This window comes from Macaca fascicularis, chromosome 10 (assembly GCF_037993035.2).
Source record: "Macaca fascicularis isolate 582-1 chromosome 10, T2T-MFA8v1.1".
NCBI lineage: Eukaryota > Metazoa > Chordata > Mammalia > Primates > Cercopithecidae > Macaca > Macaca fascicularis.
The window spans coordinates 49913174-49926085 of NC_088384.1; positions in this window are offsets into that span (position 1 = coordinate 49913174).

A 12912-nucleotide genomic window follows, 5' to 3' on the forward strand; every position below is an offset into this window, starting at 1 on the left:
CAGAATAGCCCCCTATGGGCTTCCAAATATCAGTTTGCAAATTCCACAAGAACTGTTTTAGCGAAAGGCTTCTTGAGGGGACAGGTGTAACTCTGTGAGATGATTTCACAGAACACAAAGAAGTTTCTCAGAAAGCTTCTTTCTCTTTGTTATCGGAGGATATTTCCTTGGGCCCTATAGTCTTCAAAGGGATCCGAAATATCTGTTCTCAGATTCCACAGAAATAAGGCTAGCAAAGAGATCCATGAAATACAGATGTAACTCTCTGAGTGGAAGTCCCACATCACAAAGCAGTTTCTCAGAAAGCTTCTTTCCAGTTTTTCTCGGAGGATACTTTCTTTTTCACTATAGCCCTCTATGGGCTCCTAAATATCACTTTGCGAATTCCACAAGAACAGGTGTAGCGAGTGATTTCTTGAGGGGAAAGCTGTAACTCTGTGAGATGAATTAACAGAACACTAAGAAATTTCTCAGAAAGCTGCTTTCCAGATTTCATCTGAGGATATTTCCTTTTTCACCATAGCCCTCTATGGGCTTCCAAATATCATTTTGCAAATTCCACAAAACTGTCTTAGCGAAAAGCTTCTTGAGGGAACAGCTGTAACTCTGTGAGATGATTTCACAGAACACAAAGAAGTTTCTCAGAAAGCATCTTTCTCTTTGTTATCAGAGGGTATTTCCTCTGGCCCTATAGTCTTCAAAGGGATCCGAAATATCTGTTCTCAGATTCCACAGAAATAAGGCTAGCAAAGAAATCCACGAAATACAGATGTAACTCTGTGAGTGGAAGTGACACATCGCAAAGCAGTTTCTCAGAAAGCTTCTTTCCAGTTTATCTCTAAGGATATTTTCTTTTTCACTATAGCCCTCTATGTTCTCCCAAATATCATTTTGCGAATTCCACAAAAACAGGTGTATGGAGTGGGTTTTTGAGGGGAAAGCTGTAACTCTGTCAGATGAATTAACAGAACACTAAGCAGTTTCTCAGAGAGGTTCTTTCCAGATTTCATCTGAGGATATTTCCTTTTTCATCATAGCCCTCTATGGGCTTCCAAATATCACTTTGCAAATTCCAAAAAACTGTCTTTGCGAAAGGCTTCTTGAGGGGAAAGCTGTAACTCTGTGAGATGAATTAACAGAACACTAAGCAGTTTCTCAGAAAGCTTCTTTCCAGATTTCATCTGAGGATATTTCCTTTTTCACTGGAGCCCTCTATGGGCTTCCAAATATCACTTTGCAAATTCCACAAGAAGTGTCTTAGGGAAAGGTTTCTGAGAGGAAAGCTGTAACTCTGTGAGATGATTTCACAGAACACCAAGAAGTTTCTCAGAAAGCTTCTTTCTCTTTGTTATGGGAGGATATTTCTTTTGGCCGTATAGTATTCAAAGGTATCCGAAATATCTGTTCTCAGATTCCACAGAAATAAGGCTAGCAAAGAAATCCACGAAATACAGATGTAACTCTGTCTGCGGAAGTCACACAACACAAAGCAGTTTCTCAGAAAGCTTTTTTCCAGTTTTTCTCTGAGGATATTTTCTTTTTCACCATAGCCCTCTACGGGTTACCAAGTATCACTTTGCGAATTCCACAAGAACAGGCTCAGCGATCGGCTTCTTGAGGGGAAAGCTTTCACTCCGTCAGATGAATTAAAAGAACACTAAGCAGTTTCTCAGAAATCTTCTTTCCAGATTTCATCTGAGGATATTTCCTTTTTCACCATAGCCCTCTATGGGCTTCCAAATATCACTTTGCAAATTACACAAGAACTGTTTTAGCGAAAGGCTTCTTGAGGTGAAAGCTGTAACTCTGTTAGATGATTTCACAGAATACAAAGAAGTTTCACAGAAAGCTTCTTTCTCTTTTTTATCGGAGGATATTTCCTTTGGCCCTATAGTTTTCAAAGGGATCCGAAATATCTGTTCTCAGATTCCACAGAAATAAGGCTAGCAAAGAGAGCCACGAAATACAGATGTAGCTCTGTAAGTGGAAGTCACACATCACAAAGCAGTTTCTCAGAAAGCTTCCTTCCAGTTTTTCTCTGAGGACATTTTCTTTTTCACCATAGCCATCTATGGGCTACCAAATATCACTTTGCGAATTCCACAAGAACAGGCTCAGCGAGCGGCTTCTTGAGGGGAAAGCTGTAACTCTGAGAGATGAATTAACAGAACACTAAGCAGTTTCTCAGAAAGTTTCTTTCCAGATTTCATCTGATGATATTTCCTTTTTCACCATAGCCCTCTATGGGATTCCAATTATCATTTGCAAATTCCACAAGAACTGTCTTAGCAAAAGGCTTCTTGAGGAGAAAGCTGTAACTCTATGAGATGATTTCACGGAACACAAAGAAGTTTCTCAGAAAGCTTCTTTCTCTTTGTTATCGGAGGATATTTCCTTTGGCCCTATAATCTTCAAAGGGATCCGAAATATCTGTTCTCAGTTTCCACAGAAATAAGGCTAGCAAAGATTTCCACGAAATACAGATGTAACTCTGCATGTGGAAGTGACACATCACAAAGCAGTTTCTCAGAAAGCTTCTTTCCACTTTTTCTCTGAGGATATTTTATTTTTCACTATAGCCCTCTATGGTTTCCCAAATATCACTTTGTGAATACCAAAAGAACAGGTGTAGCGAGTGGCTTCTTGAGGGGAAAGCTGTATCTCTTTGAGATGAATTAACAGAACACTAAGCAGTTTCTCAGAAACCTTCTTTCCAGATTTCATCTGTGGATATTTCCTTTTTCACAATAGCCCTCTATGGGCTTCCAAATATCACTTTGCAAATTCCACAAGAACTGTCTTTGCGAAAAGCTTCTTGAGGGGAAAGCTGTAACTCTGTGAGATGAATTTACAGAACACTAAGTAGTTTCTCAGAAAGCTTCTTTCCAGTTTTCATCTCACGATATTTCCCTTTTCACCGTAGCCATCTAAGGGCATCCAAATATCACTTTGCAAAATACACAAAACTGTTTTAGCGATAGGCTTTTGAGGGGAAAGCTGTAACTCTGTGACATGATTTCACAGAACACAACGAAGTTACTCAGAAAGCTTCTTTCTGTTTGTTATCGGAGGATATTTCCTTTGGCCCTATAGTCTTCAAAGGGATCCGAAATATCTGTTCTCAGATTCAATAGAAATAAGGCTAGCAAAGGGATCCACGAAATACAGATGTAACTCTGTGAGTGGAAGTCACACATCACAAAGCAGTTTCTCAGAAAGCTTCTTTCCAGTTTTTCTCTGAGGATATTTTCTTTTTCACCATAGCCCTCAATGGGCTTCTAAATATCACTTCGCGAATTCCACAAGAAGAGGCTTAGCGAGCGGCTTCTTGAGGGGAAAGCTGTAACTCTGTGAGATGAATTAATAGAACACTAAGCAGTTTCTCAGAAAGCTTCTTTCCAGATTTCATCCGATGATATTTCCTTTTTCACCATAGCCCTCTATGGGCTTCCTCATATCACTTTGCAAATTCCACCGTAACTCTCTCAGCGAAAGGCTTCTTGTGGGGAAAGCTGTAACTCTGTGAGATGATTTCACAGACCACTAAGAAGTTTCTCTGAAAGCTTCTTTCTCTTTGTTATCGGAGGATAATTCCTTTGGCCATATAGTCTTCAAAGGGATCCGAAATATCAGTTCTCAGATTGCACAGAAATAAGGCTAGCAAAGAGATCCACGAAATACAGATGTAACTCTGGGAGTGGAAGTGACACATCACAAAGCAGTTTCTCAGAAAGCTTCTTTCCAGTTTTTCTCTGAGGATATTTTCTTTTGCACCATAGCCCTCTATGAGCTTCCAAATATCACTTTCCCAGTTACACAAGAACAGGCTTAGCGAGCGGCTTCTTGAGTGGAAAGCTGTAAGTCTGTGAGATGAATTAACAGAAAACTAAGCAGTTTCTCATAAAGCTTCTTTCCATTTTTTCTCTGAAGATATTTTATTTTTCACTATAACCCTCTATGGATTCCCAAATATCACTTTACGAATACCACAAGAACTGGTGTAGTTAGTGGCTTCTTGAGGGGAAAGCTGTATCTCTGTGAGATGAATTAACAGAACACTAAGCAGTTTCTCTGAAACCTTCTTTCCAGATTTCATCTGAGGATATTTTCTTTTTCAAAATAGCCTTCTATGGGCTTCCAAATATCACTTTGCAAATTCCACAAGAACTGTCTTTGCGAAAGGCTTCTTGAGGGGAAAGCTGTAACTCTGTGAGATGAATTTACAGAACACTAAGCAGTTTCTCAGAAAGCTTCTTTACAGATTTAATCTGAGGATATTTCCTTTTTCACCATAGCCATCTAAGGGCTTCCAAATATCATTTTGCAAATTCCACAAAACTGTCTTAGTTAAAGGCTTCTTGAGGGGAAAGCTGTAACTCTGTGACATGATTTCACAGAACACAAAGAAGTTTCTCAGCAAGCTTCTTTCTCTTTGTTATCGGAGGAAATTTCCTTTCCCCTATAGTCTTCAAAGGGATCCGAAATATATGTTCTCAGATTCCACAGAAATAAGGCTAGCAAAGAGATCCACGAAATACAGATGTAACTCTGTGAGTGGAAGTCTCACATCACGAAGCAGTTTCTTAGAAAGATTCTTGGCAGTTTTTCTCTGAGGTAATATTCTTTTTCACCATAGCCCTCTATGGGCTTCCAAATATCACTTTGCGAATTCCCCAAGAACAGGCTCAGCAATCGGCTTCTTGAGGGGAAATCTGTAACTCTGAAAGATGAATTAACAGAACACAAAGAAGTTTCTCAGAAAGCTTCTTTCTCTTTGTTATCTTAGTATATTTCCTTTGGCCCTATAGACTTCAAAGGGATCCAAAATATCTGTTCTTAGATGACACAGAAATAAGGCTAGCAAAAGATTCACGAAATACAGATGTAACTCTGTGAGTGGAAGTCAAACATCACAAAGCAGTTTCTCAGAAAGCTTCTTTGCCGTTTTTCTTTGAGGGTATTTTCTTTTTCACCATAGCCCTCTATGGGCTTCCAAATATCACTTTGCGAATTCCACAAGAACAGGCTCAGCCAGCGGCTTCTTGAGGGGAAACCTGTAACTCTGAAAGATGAATTAACAAAACACTAAGCAGTTTCTCAGAAAGCTTCTTTCCAGATTTCATATGAGGATATTTCCTTTTTCACCATAGCCCTCTATGGGCTTCCAAATATCACCTTGCGAATTCCACAAGAACAAGCTTAGCAAGTGGCTTCTTGAGGGGAAAGCTGTAACTCTGTGAGCTGAATTAATAGAACACTAAGCAGTTTCTCAGAAAGCTTCTTTCCAGATTTCATCTGAGGATATTTCCTATTTCACCATAGCCCTCTATGGGCTTCCAAATATCACTTTGCAAATTCCACAAGAGCAAGCTTAGCGAGTGGATTCTTGAGGGGAAAGCTGTAACTCTGTGAGATGAATTAACAGAACACTAAGCAGTTTCTCAGAAACCTTCTTTCCAGATTTCATCTGAAGATATTTCGTTTTTCACCATAGCCCTCTATGGGCTTCAAAATATCACTTTGGAAATTCCACAAGTACTGTCTTAGCGAAAGGCTTCTTGAGGCGAAGGTGTAACTCTGTGAGATGATTTCACAGAACACAAAGAAGTTTCTCAGAAAGCTTCTTTCTCTTTGTTATCTTAGTTTATTTCCTTTGGCCCTATAGACTTCAAAGGGATTCAAAATATCTGTTCTTAGATTCCACAGAAATAAGGCTAGCAAAAGATATACGAAATACAGATGTAACTCTGTGAGTGCAAGTCACACATCACAAAGGACTTTCTTAGTAAGCTTCTTTCCAGTTTTTCTCTGAGGATATTTTCTTTTTCACCATAGCCCTCTTTGGGCTTCTAAATATCACTTTGCGAATTCCTCAAGAACAGGTGTACGGAGTGGCTTCTTGAGGGGAAAGCTGTAACTTGTGAGATGAATTTACAGCACACTAAGCAGTTTCTCAGAAAGCTTCTTTCCCGGTTTCATCTGAGGGTATTTCCTTTTTCACCAAAGCCCTCTAAGGGCTTCCAAATATCAATTTGCAAATTCCACAAGAACTGTCTTTGCCAAAGACTTCTTGAGGGGAAAGGTGTAACTCTGTGAGATGAATTAACAGAACACTAAGCAGTTTCTCAGAAAGCATCTTTCCAAGTTTCATCTGAGTATATTTCCTTTTTCAACATAGCCTTCTAAGGGCTTCAAAATATCATTTTGCAAATTCCACAAAACTGTCTTAGGGAATGGCTTCTTGAGGGGAAAGCTGTAACTCTGTGAGGTGATTTCACAGAACACAAAGAACTTTCTCAGAAAGCTTGTTTCTCTTTTTTATCGGAGGAAATTTCCTTTGGCCCTATAGTCTTCAAAGGGATCTGAAATATCTGTTCTCAGATTCCACAGAAATAAGGCTAGCAAAGAGAACCACGAAATACAGATATACCTCTGTTAGTGGAAGTCAAACATCACAAAGCAGTTTCTCAGAAAGCTTCTTTCCAGTTTTTCTCTGAGGATATTTTCTTTTTCACCATAGCCCTCTATGGGATTCCAAATATCACTTTGCGAATTCCACAAGAACAGGCTCAGCCAGCGGCTTCTTAAGGGGAAACCTGTAACTCTGAAAGATGAATTAACAGAACACTAAGCAGTTTCTCAGAAAGCTTCTTTCCAGATTTCATGTGAGGATATTTCTTTTTTCACCGTAGTCCTCTATGGGCTTCCAAATACCACTTTGCGAATTCCACAAGTACAAGCTTAGCAAGTGGCTTCTTGAGGGGAAAGCTGTAACTCTGTAAGATGAATTAACAGAACACTAAGCAGTTTCTCAGAAAGCTTCTTTCCAGATTTCATCTGAGGATATTTCCTTCTTCACCATAGCCTTCTATGGGCTTCCTAATATAACTTTGCAAATTCCACAGGTACTCTCTCAGCGAAAGGCTTCTTGAGGGGTAAGCTGTAAATCTGTGAGATGATTTCACAGAACACAAAGAAGTTTCTCAGAAGGTTCTTTCTCTTTGTTATCGGAGGATAATTCCTTTGGCCCTATAGTCTTCAAAGGGATCCGAAATATCTGTTCTCAGATTCCACAGAAATAAGGCTAGCAAAGTGATCCACGAAATACAAATGTAACTCTGTGAGTGGAAGTGACACATCACAAAGCAGGTTCTCAGAAAGCTTCTTTCCAGTTTTTCTCTGAGGATATTTTCTCTTTCACCATAGCCCTCTATGGGCTTCCCAATATCACTTTTCCAATTGCACAAGAACACGCTTAGCGAGCGGCTTCTTGAGGGGAACGCTGTAACTCTGTGAGATGAATTAACAGAAAACTAAGCAGTTTCTCATAAAGCTTCTTTCCAGATTCCATTTGAGGATATTTCCTTCTTCACCATAGCCCTCTATGGGCTTCCAAATATAACTTTGCAAATTCCACAAGATCTGTCTTAGCCAAAGGCTTCTTGAGGGGAAAGCCGTAACTCTGTGAGATGATTTCAAAGAACACAAAGAAGTTTCTCAGAAAGCTTCTTTCTCTTTGTTATCGGAGGATATTTCCTTTGACCCTATAGTCTTCAAAGGGATCCGAAATATCTGTTCTCAGATCCCACAGAAATAAGGCTCGGAAAGAAATCCACGAAATACATGGGTAAATCTGTGAGTTGAAGTCACACAGTACATAGCAGTTTCTCAGAAAGCTTCTTTCCAGTTTTTCTCTCAGGATATTTTCTTTTTCACCATTGCCCTCTATGGGCTTCCAAATATCACTTTGCGAATTCCACAAGAACAAGCTTAGCGAGTGGCTTCTTGAGGGGAAAGCTGTAAATCTCTGAGATGATTTCACAGAAGATAAAGAGTTTTCCCAGAAAGCTTCTTTCTCTTTGTTATTGGAGGATATTTCCTTTTGCCCTACAGTCTTCAAAGGAATCCGAAATATCTGTTCTCAGATTCCACAGAAATAAGGCTAGCAAAGAGATCCACGAAACAGAGATGTAACTCTGTGAGTGGAAGTCACACATCACAAAGAAGTTTCTCAGAAAGCTTCTTTCCAGTTTATCTCTGAGGATATTTCCTTTTTCACCATAGCCCTCTATGGGCTTCAAATTATCACTTTGTGAATTCTACAAAAAAGTCTTAGCGACCGGCTTCTTGAGGGGAAAGCTGTATCTCTGTGAGATGAATTAACAGAACACTAAGCAGTTTCTCAGAAAGCTTCTTTCCAGATTTCATCCGAGGATATTTCATTTTTCACCGCAGCCCTCTATGGGCTTCCAAATATCACTTTGCAAATTCCACAAGAAATGTCTTAGCGAAAGGCTTCTTGAAGGGAAAGCTTTAACTCCGTGAGATGATTTCACAGAACACAAAGAACTTTCGCAGAGAGCTTCTTTCTCTTTGTTATCGGAGGATATTTCCTTTGGCCCTATAGTCTTCAAAGGGATCCGAAATATCTGTTCTCAGATTCCACAGAAATAAGGCTAGCAAAGAGATCCACGAAATACAGATGTAACTCCGTGAGTGGAAGTCAGACATCACAAAGCAGTTTCTCAGAAAGCTTCTTTCCAGTTTTTCTCTGAGGATATTTTCTTTTTCACCATAGCCCTCTATGGGCTACTAAATATCACCTTGCGAATTCCAAAAGAACAGGTGTAGCGAGTGGTTTCTTGAGGGGAAAGCTGTAACTCTGTGAGATGAATTAACAGAACACTAAGAAATTTCTCAGAAAGCTTCTTTCCAGATTTCATCTGAGGATATTTCCTTTTTCACCATAGCCCTCTATGGGCTTCAAAATATCATTTTGCAAATTCCACAAAACTGTCTTAGCGAAAGGCTTCTTGAGGGGACAGCTGTAACTCTGTGAGATGATTTCACAGAACACAAAGAAGTTTCTCAGAAAGCATGTTTCTCTTTGTTATCGGAGGATATTTCCTTTGACCCTATAGTCTTCAAAGGGATCCGAAATATCTGTTCTCAGAATCCACAGAAATAAGGCTAGCGAAGAGATCCTCGAAATACAGATGTAACTCTGTGAGTGTAAGTCACACATCACAAAGCAGTTTCTCAGAAAGCTTCTTTCTCTTTGTTATCGGAGGATATTTCCTTTGGCCCTATAGTCTTCAAAGGGATCCGAAATATTTGTTCTCAGATTCCGCAGAAATAATGCTAGCAAAGAAATCCACGAAATACAGATGTAACTCTGTGAGTGGAAGTGACACATTACAAGGCAGTTTCTCAGAAATCTTCTTTCCAGTTTTTCTCTTAGGATATATTCTTTTTCAGTATTTCACTCTATGGGCTGCCAAATATCACTATGCGAATTCCACAAGAACAGGTGTAGCGAGTGGCTTCTTGAGGGGAAAGCTGTAACTCTGTCAGATGAATTAACAGAACACTAAGCAGTTTCTCAGAAAGCTTCTTTCTACATAATATCTGAGGATATTTCCTTTTTCACCGGAGCCCTCTATGGGCTTCCAAATATCACTTTGCAAATTCCACAAGAACTGTCTTAGCGAAAGTTTTCTTGAAGGGAAAGCTGTAACTCTGTGAGATGATTTTACAGAACACAAAGAAGTTTCTAAGAAAGCTTCTTTCTCTTTGTTATCGGAGGATATTTCCTTTGGCCCTATAGTCTTCAAAAGGATCCGAAATATCTGTTCTCCGATTCCACAGAAATAAGGCTAGCAAACAGACCCACGAAATACAGATGTAACTCTGTGAGTGGAAATCACACATCACAAACCAGTTTCTCAGAATGCTTCTTTCCAGTTTTTCTCGGAGGATATTTTCTTTTTCAAAATAGCCCTCTATGGGCTTCCAAATATCACTTTGCGAATTCCACAAGAACAAGCTTAGAGAGAGGCTTCCTGAGAGGTAAGCTGTAACTCTGTGAGATGAATTAACAGAACACTAAGCAGTTTCTCAGAAAGCTTCTTTCCAGATTTCATCTGAGGATATTTCCTTTTTCACCATAGCCCTCTATGGGCTTCCAAATATCACTTTGCAAATTCCACAAGAACTGTCTTAGCAAAAGGCTTCTTGAGGGGAAAGCTGTAACTCTGTGAGATGATTTCACAGAAAACCAAGAAGTTTCCCAGAAAGCTTCTTTCTCTTTGTTTTCGGAGGATATTTCTTTTGGCCGTATAGTATTCAAAGGGATCCGAAATATCTGTTCTCAGATTCCACAGAAATAAGGCTAGCAAAGACATCCACGTAATACAGATGTAGCTCTGTCAGTGAAAGTCACACAACACAAAGCAGTTTCTCAGAAAGCTTCTTTCCAGTTTTTCTCTGAGGATATTTTCTTTTTCACCATTGCCCTCTACGGGCTTCCAAATATCACTTTGCGAATTCCACAAGAACAGGCCTAGCAATCGGCTTCTTGAAGTGAAAGCTGTAACTCTGTGAGATGATTTCACAGAATACAAAGAAGTTTCTCAGAAAGCTTCTTTCTCTTTGTTATCGGAGGATATTTCCTTTGGCCCTGTAGTCTTCAAAGGGATCCAAAATATCTGTTCTCAGATTCCACAGAAATAATGCTATCAAAGCGATCCACGAAATACAGATATAACTCTGTGAGTGGAAGTGATACATCACAAAGCAGTTTCTCAGAAAGCTTCTTTCCAGTTTTTCTCTGAGGATATTTTCTTTTTCACCATAGCCCTCGATGGGCTCCCTAATATCACTTTGCGAATTCCACAAGAGCAGGTGTAGCGAGTGGCATCTTGAGGGGAAAGCAGTAACTCTGTGAGATGAATTAACAGAACACTAAGCAGTTTCTCAGAAAGCTTCTTTCCACATTTCATCTGAGGATATTTCCTTTTTCACCATAGCCCACTATGGGCTTGCAAATATCACTTTGCAAATTCCACAAGAACTGTCTTAGCGAAAGGCTTCTTGAGGGGAAAGCTGTAACTCTGTGAGATGATTTCACAGAACACAAAGAAGATTTTCAGAAAGCTTCTTTCTCTTTGTTGTCGGAGGATATTTCCTTTGGCCCTATAATCTTCAAAGGGATCCGAAATATCTGTTCTCAGATTCCACAGAAATAAGGCTAGGAAAGAAAACCACGAAATACATGTTTAACTCTGTGAGTGGAAGTCACACAGCACATAGCAGTTTCTCAGAAAGCTTCTTTCCAGTTTTTCTCTGAGGATATTTTCTTTTTCACCTTAGCCCTCTATGGGCTTCCAAATATCACTTTGCGAATTCCAAAAGAACAAGCTTAACGAGAGGCTTCCTGAGTTTAAAGCTGTAACTCTGTGAGATGAATTAACAGAACACTAAGCAGTTTCTCAGAAAGCTTCTTTCCAGATTTCATCTGAGGATATTTCCTTTTTCACCATAGTCCTCTATGAGCTTCCAAATATCACTTTGCGAATTCCACAAGAACTGTCTTTTCGACAGGCTTCTTGAGGGGAATGCTGTAACTCTGTGAGATGAATTAACAGAACACTGAGCAGTTTATCAGAAAGCTTCTTTCCAGATTTCATCTGAGGATATTTCCTTTTTCAACATAGCTGTATAAGGGCTTCAAAATATCATTTTGCATATTCCACAAAACTGTCTTAGCGAAAGCCTTCTTGAGGGGAAAGCTGTATCTCTGTGAGATGATTTGAGAGAACACAAAGAAGTTTCTCAGTAAGCTTCTTTCTCTTTGTTATCGGAGGATATTTCCTTTGGCCCTATACTCTTCAAAAGGATCCGAAATATCTGTTCTCAGATTCCATACAAACAAGGCTAGCAAAGAGATCCACGAAATACAGATGTAACTCTGTGAGTGGAAGTCACACATTACAAAGCAGTTTCTCAAAAATCTTCATTCCAGTTTTTCTCTGAGGTTATTTTCTTTTTCACCATAGCCCTCTATGGGCTTCCAAATATCACTTTGCGAATTCCACAAGAACTGTCTTGGCGAAAGGCTTCTTGAGGGGAAAGCTGTAACTCTGTGAGATGAATTAACAGAACACAAAGAAGTTTCTCAGAAAGCTTCTTTCCAGATTTCATCTGAGGATATTTCCTTTTTCACCATAGCACTCTATGGGCTTCAAAATATCATTTTGCAAATTCCATAAAACTGTCTTAGCGAAAGGCTTCTTGAGGTGAAAGATGTAACTCTGTGAGGTGATTTCACAGAACACAAAGAAGTTTCTAGAAATCTTCTTTCACTTTGTTATCGGAGGATATTTCTTGTGGCCCTGTAGTCTTCAAAGGGATCCGAAATATCTGTTCTCAGATTCTAAAGAAATAAGGCTAGCAAAGAGATCCAGGAAATACAGATGTAACTCTGTGACTGCAAGTCACACATCACAAAGCAGTTTCTCAAAATCTTCTTTCCAGTTTTTCTCTGAGGATATTTTCTTTTTCACAACAGCCCTCTATGGGCTTCCAAATATGAGTTTGCGAATTCCACAAGAACAGGCTTAGCAATCGGCTTCTTGAGGGGAAAGCTCTAACTCTGAAAGATGAATTAACAGAACACTAAGCAGTTTCTCAGAAAGCTTCTTTCCAGATTTCATCTGAGGATATTTCCTTTTTCACCATAGCACTCTATGGGCTTCAAAATATCACTTTGCAAATTCCACAAGAACAGTTTTTGCGAAAGGCTTCTTGACGTGAAAGCTGTAACTCTGTGAGATGATTTCACATTAAACAAAGAAGTTTCTCAGAAAGATTCTTTCTCTTTGTTATTGGAGGATATTTCCTTTGGCCCTATATTCTTCAAAGGGATCCGAAATATCTGTTCTCAGATTCCACAGAAATAAGGCTAGCAAAGATATCCACGAAATACAGATGTAACTCTGTGAGTGGAAGTCACACATCACAAAGCAGTTTCTCAGAAAGCTTCTTTCCAGTTTTTCTCTGAGGATATTTTCTTTTTCACTATGGCCCTCCATGGGCTGCCAAATATCACTTTGTGAATTCCACAAGAACAGG